This window comes from Hypanus sabinus, chromosome 26 (assembly GCF_030144855.1).
Source record: "Hypanus sabinus isolate sHypSab1 chromosome 26, sHypSab1.hap1, whole genome shotgun sequence".
NCBI classification, from domain to species: domain Eukaryota; kingdom Metazoa; phylum Chordata; class Chondrichthyes; order Myliobatiformes; family Dasyatidae; genus Hypanus; species Hypanus sabinus.
Genome location: NC_082731.1, coordinates 5422652 through 5429045, shown reverse-complemented (window position 1 = coordinate 5429045; position 6394 = coordinate 5422652).

Below are 6394 nucleotides of genomic sequence, written 5' to 3'. Positions count from 1 at the left end.
TAGAGATACACCACAGAACAGGCCCTTCCACCCCAACAAGCCCCACCGCCCAGCCAGCAAACCATTTAACCCTAGCCTAATTGCTGGACAATTTACAATCCAGCTAACCAGGAGGAAACCGAGTCACTTAGAGTAGTTATGGGGAAAACCAAGTAGTTATGGGGAAAACATCCAAACTCCTTACAGGTAGTGCTGGAACTGAACTCCAACCTCAGACGCCACGAGCTGTGATAACATTTGCTAACAGCTACGCTACTGCATTGTTCTGCGTTCACTGGAATTACACGCACAGACGGTTGGCCGAGTGAAAAAGCTTCCAGAGATCTAAATGCACAGAGTGGCCACTTCATTAGGTGCATCCTATAAAGTGGTACTGAGTGTACATTCCTGGTCTGCTGCTGCCGTAGCCCATCCATGTCGAGGCTCGACGTGCTGTGTGTTCAGAGATGCTCTTCTGAACACCACTGTTGTAACATGTGGTTATTTGAGTTACTGTCACCTTCCTGTCAGCTTGAACCAGTCCGGCTGTCCTCCTCTGACCTCTCTCACTGAGAGGGTACTTCCACCCACAGAACTACCATTGACCAGATTTTTTTTTTGTTCTTTGTACCGTTACCTGTAAGCTCTAGAGAGTGTTGTGTGTGAAAATCCCAGATCAGCAGTTTCTGAGATACTCAGACCACCCCATCTGGCACCAACAATCATTCCATGGTCAAAGTCACTCAGATCACATTTCTTCCCCACAACTGAACCTCATGACCATGTCTGCATGCTTTCATGCATTGAGTTGCTGCCACGTGATTGACTGATTAGATATTTGCGTTGACGAGCTGTTGTACAGTGAAACTGATCGAGTGGCCACTGGGTGTATAGTAGCTGCAGCAGTTCTACTTTAACCATGGCAGAGGCTCCAAGAAATTGGTCCAACACAACTTTGCTTTGACAGGAACAGCAGAGTGAGGGATATCCTAGGCCAGGGGGCTACACACTGAGCTGGGGCTGCTCCACGGCACCTCATAGTGGCTTCTCTCTGAGCTGCCAGAGATATTCCCAGTCTGTCCCTTGCAGCCTGACTGTGAGGATGGAGACTTTGTCTGCACGACTGGCATTGGAATTGGTTTATTACCATCACATACACTGAGGTACAGTGTGATGCTTGCCCTGCCTCAGGCTCTTAAACCAGAGGGGAGAACTTCACTCAACCCATCACTAAACTGTTTCAACAACCCATGGACTCACTTTCCAGAACTCTTCATCTCATGTCCTCGATAGCTATTCTTTATTTATTTAGTTTTATTAGATCCTTACTTTCTTTCGTTTGTATTTGCCCAGTGATTATCTGTCCTGTTGGGAGCAATTTTCCATTGATTCTCTTGTGTTTCTTGCAGTTACTGTGAATGCCCACAAGAAAATGAACCTCAGTGTTGTCTATGGTAACATATAGGACCATAAGATACAGGTGCAGAATTAGGCCATTTGGCCCATCGAGTCTGCTCTCTCATTTCATCATGGCTGATCCATTTTCCCTCATCTCCAATCTCCTGCCTTCTCCCCGTATTCCTTCCTGCCCTGACTAATCAAGAATCTATCAACCTCTGCCTTAAATATACCTAATGACTTGGCCTCCACAGCACCTGTAGCAACAAATTCCACAGATTCACCACCCTTTGGCTAAAGAAATTTCCTTTCATTTCCATTCTAAAAGGATACCCCTCTATTCTGAGGCTGGACCCTCATAGGAAACGTCCCCTCCACACCCACACAATCAAGGCTTTTCAATATTCCATAGGTTTCAATGAGATAACTCCTCATTCTTCTGAATTCCAGTGAGTAGAGGCTCAGAGTCACCAAACACTCCTCATATGAGAACCCTTTGAATCCCTGAATCATTTTTGTGAACTTCCTCATACCCTCTAGCATGCCAGCACATCCACAAGGGGCCCAAAACTACTCACAATACTCAGTCTCACAGTGCTTTATAAAGCCTCAAACATTACATTTTTTATATTCTAGTCCTCTCGAAATGAATGCTAACATCGCATCTGCCTTCCTCACTAGCGACTCAACCTGCAAATTAGCCTTTAGGGAAATTTGTGGTGCTCCCCTCCCCCTTTCTTTCTCCCTCGGCCTCCCGTCCCATGATCCTTTCCCTTCTCCAGCTCTGTATCCCTTTCGTTTTTCACCTTTCCGGCTCTCTGCTTCATCCCACCCCCTCCGGTCTTCTCCTATCATTTTGCATTTCCCCCTCCAACCTCCTACTTTCAAATGTCTTACTATCTTTAGTTCTGACGTAGGGTCTCGGCCTGAAACGTCGACAGCGCTTCTCCCTATAGATGCTGCCTGGCCTGCTGCGTTCCACCAGCATTTTGTGTGTGTTGATTGAATTTCCAGCATCTGCAGATTTCCTCGTGTTAGCCTTTAGGGAACCCTGCACAAGGACTCCCAAGTCCCTTTGCTCATCAGTTTTTTGAATTTTCTTTCCACTTAGAAAATGGTCTATGCTTTACCGGAGTGCATGACCATACACTCCCTAGCACCGTATTCCACCTGCCTCTTCTCTGCACATTCTCCTAATCTCTCCAAATCCTTCAGTGGCCTCTCCATTTCCTCAAACTACAGGCCCTCCAGTCGCAAACTTAGCACAAAGTTGGACACATATACAGTATGTACTCTGAACTTCAAATCATTACACAGTTGCGTCTGTGGAGGAAAATGTACAATCAATGTTTCTGTTCCAGACCGTTCATCAGGACTTCGTTTCCTTCATTCCAGGTGAAGGGCCTCGACCCAAACTGCCGACTCTCTGTCTCTCTCCGTTGCTGCAGCCTGACCCACTGAACTCCTTCAGCACCCCAGGTTTTTGTCTCTGGTTCACTGATACAGTGTGCCACATCCATCAGTATTGGATTTCATCTGCCAGACAGTTAGAGAGGTATAGTATGAAACAGGCCCTACAGCCCATCAACTTTGTACTGTCACACCGACCATCAAATTCCATGCACCCAACATTGTCTTCAAGTCCTCCCATTTGACCCCTCACCCACACACTGAGGGCAGCAGCCAGTTAAACTACCAGCCTGCAGATCCTTGAGATGTGGAAAGAAACGGGAGCACCAAGAAGGAGGTGGGAGGGGATTCCACATGGTCACAGGGAGAACGTGCAAACTCCACACAGAGAGCTGAGGTCCCAAGGGGCTGCAGCCCTTCTCCTCTACCACAAGTACCTGAGGAAACATGAGTCGGGTATCAGCTTGGGAAAGCAGATTCTGGGAAATGCACAAATGGACAGGCTGAACTGGATGGACAGAATGGCCACTGTACAGCAGCACCAACACAAGCCAGGTCCTGTACACTACTCATTCAATACAGGAACATGTCCTCTTCGAACCATAGAAACATAGAACCGTAGAACACTACAGAGCAGTACAGGCCCTTCAGCCCTCCATGTTGTGCCGACCCATATAATTCTTAAAAAAAGTACTAAACCCACACAAACCCATAACCCTCCATTTTTCTTTCATCCATGTGCCTGTCCAAGAGGTTCTTGAATACCCCTAATGTTTTAGCCTCCACCACCATCCGTGGCAAGTCATTCCAGGCACTCACAACCCTCTGTGTAAAAAACTTACCCCTGATGTCTCCCCTAAACTTCCCTCCCTTAATTTTGTACCTATGCCCTCTGGTGTTTGCTATCGTTGCCCTGGGAAACAGGTACTGACTATCCACCGTATATATGCCTCCCATAATCTCGTAGACCTCTATCAAGTCCCCTTTCATTCTTCTACGCTCCAAAGAGAAAAGTCCCAGCTCTGCTAACCTTGCTTCATATGACTTGTTCTCCAAACCAGGCAACATCCTGGTAAATCTCCTCTGCACCCTCTCCGCAGCTTCCACATCCTTCCTATAATGAGGTGACCAGAATTGAACACAATACTCTAAGTGCGGTCTCACCAGAGATTTGTAGAGTTGCAACATGACCTCTCTACTCTTGAACTCAGTCCCCCTGTTAATGAAGCCTAGTATCCCATAGGCCTTCTTAACTACCCTATCAATCTGCGCAGCAACCTTGAGGGATGTATGGATTTGAACCCCAAGGTCCCTTTGTTTATCCACGCTCTTAAGTAACTGACCATTAATCCTGTACTCAGTCTTCTCAGAACATAGAGTTGGGGAGAAATACAGTATGCAAACAGGCCCTTTGGCCCATCAAGTCTGTGCCAACTCTCTAGCACCTATTCAGTCCCGTTAATCCCACTACATTCTTAGCAACTCCTCCTAGATCCACCTACACACCGGGGGCAATTTACAGCAGCCAATCTATCCACCAGCCTGCATGACTTTGTAATGTGGCGGGGAGCTGAGCACCCAAGTGATCTGGGGGAGACAGTGCCCGAGGTCAGGGCTCTGCTGTTACCAGGCAGCAGCTCTACCCACTGTGCCACCTCTGTCTGCCCTTGCACCATCTCTGTAACTGCCCTGTGTTGCTACATTAGAGAGAGGAAGGAAAGGGCAACCCGTAACAACCACGATTCCTCCAATCAATGTTCACGTAACAGCAGGAGACGGTTGTCATTTCGATCGGGAGAAAACAGGGTTAGCCTTTTGCGAAAAATCAAACCCATCCTGTTCCACTGCAAGAGATGTCATTTAAACAACAATTGTCAACGTTGTCCCTCCAGTCGTGATCGCGCGGACAGTTTTGTGTTCCCACAGACAGCAGGAAGGGTGGGCTGTCGCTTTGAAGTAAGCATTGCATCAAGCAATTGAACACAGCACAGTCCCAGGAGGGTGCTGCACCCCGTGTGGGTGGGCAGGCTGCACGTTTACTGACTGATCAAATCAGTTCATGAGGACGGGGAGACCACAGGGGCGTCTACCAGCATTACTGGCGACAAGCCAGACCCCAACATAAACAAAACTCAGGTCCAGCTGCGCTGGAAAAACTGGGCCGACAAGTGCATGTTTCAGAACACGTGTTTTAATGGCATAAGCTGTAATGTCATGCTGGTAGCGGTTTAATTTTAGCTTTCAGTCCTTAGCTGAGGTTTCAGCAGAGTCACAGAGCTCCACAGCAGAGAAACAAACTCTTCAGCCCTTCAAGTGTTTAACCAGAGGCTGAGGAATAGGGAATTCATTGCCACATCGAGCATCCCAGGGTACTGAAAGAAATAGCAGCCAAGTTATAGTAGAGGCTTTGGCAGGTCCCAGCGGAGTGGAAGACAGCGAATGTCACGCTACTGTTCAGAAAAGGATGTAGGCAAAGGCAGGTAACTATAGGCCAGTTAGTTTAATATCTGTATTTGGGAAAATGATTCATTAAAGAAGATATAGTGAGGCACCTGGAAAGAAATGGATCCATTAGGCAGATGCAGCACGGCAGGTCCTGTTTGACAAGCGTACTGGAAATTATAATGAGCACAGTGAATAGCGGGAATAGATGGATGTTATTTCCTTGGATGTCAGAAGGCCCTTGATAAGGTGCTGCATAAAAGACTTATCCGTAAGATAAAGATGCACAGAGTTGGGGTGATGTATTAACATGGATAGGGGATTAGTTAACTGACAGAGAACAGAGAGTTGGGATACATGGGTGTTTCTCTGGTTGGCGATCAGTGGTGAGTGGTGGGCCTGCAACTGTTGATGATATACATTAACAATCTGGAAGAAGGGACCGAGTGTAGTATATCTAAGTTTGCTGATGACACTAAATTAAGCAGAAAAGCAAATAATGCTGATTAAGTGAGTGGGCAAGGGTCTGGAAGAAGGAGTACAATGTTGGTAAATGCGAGGTCATCCGCCTTTGAAGGGAAAATGGAAGAGCAGATTATTATTTAAATGGTAAAATAATTTACAGCATGCTGCTGTGCAGAGGGACTTGGGAGTGCTTGTGCATGAGTCACAAAATGTTGGTTTGCAGGTGCAGCAGGCTATCAAGAAGGCAAATGGGATGTTGGCCTTCATTGCTAGAGGGATCCAATAAAGCAGTGGAGGCTAGCTCAGTAAATATATCGAAGACAAGGTTGAATGGATTTTTGCCTAATAAGGGTTATGGGGGAAAGGCAGGCAGGTTGAATGGGAGGGCAGGCCTGCTCCTATTCCTGTTTCTTATGTTCTTAAGACATCGGTATATTTAAAGCAGAGGTTAGGTTCTTGATCAGTCAGGGCATTAAAGGTTATAGGATGAAGGCAGCAGAATGGGGTTGCGAGGGATAGTAAATCAGTCATTATAGAATGGTAAAGCAGACTCAATGGGCCAAATGGCCTAATTCTGTTACTACTTTTGGTCTAGATCACTTGACAAGCTTTGATATCCTTTGTCATTGTCCACCAAGCCCCCAATCTTGGAGTAATCTACATAAAACAAAGAACATAGAAACCTACAGCACGTCACAGG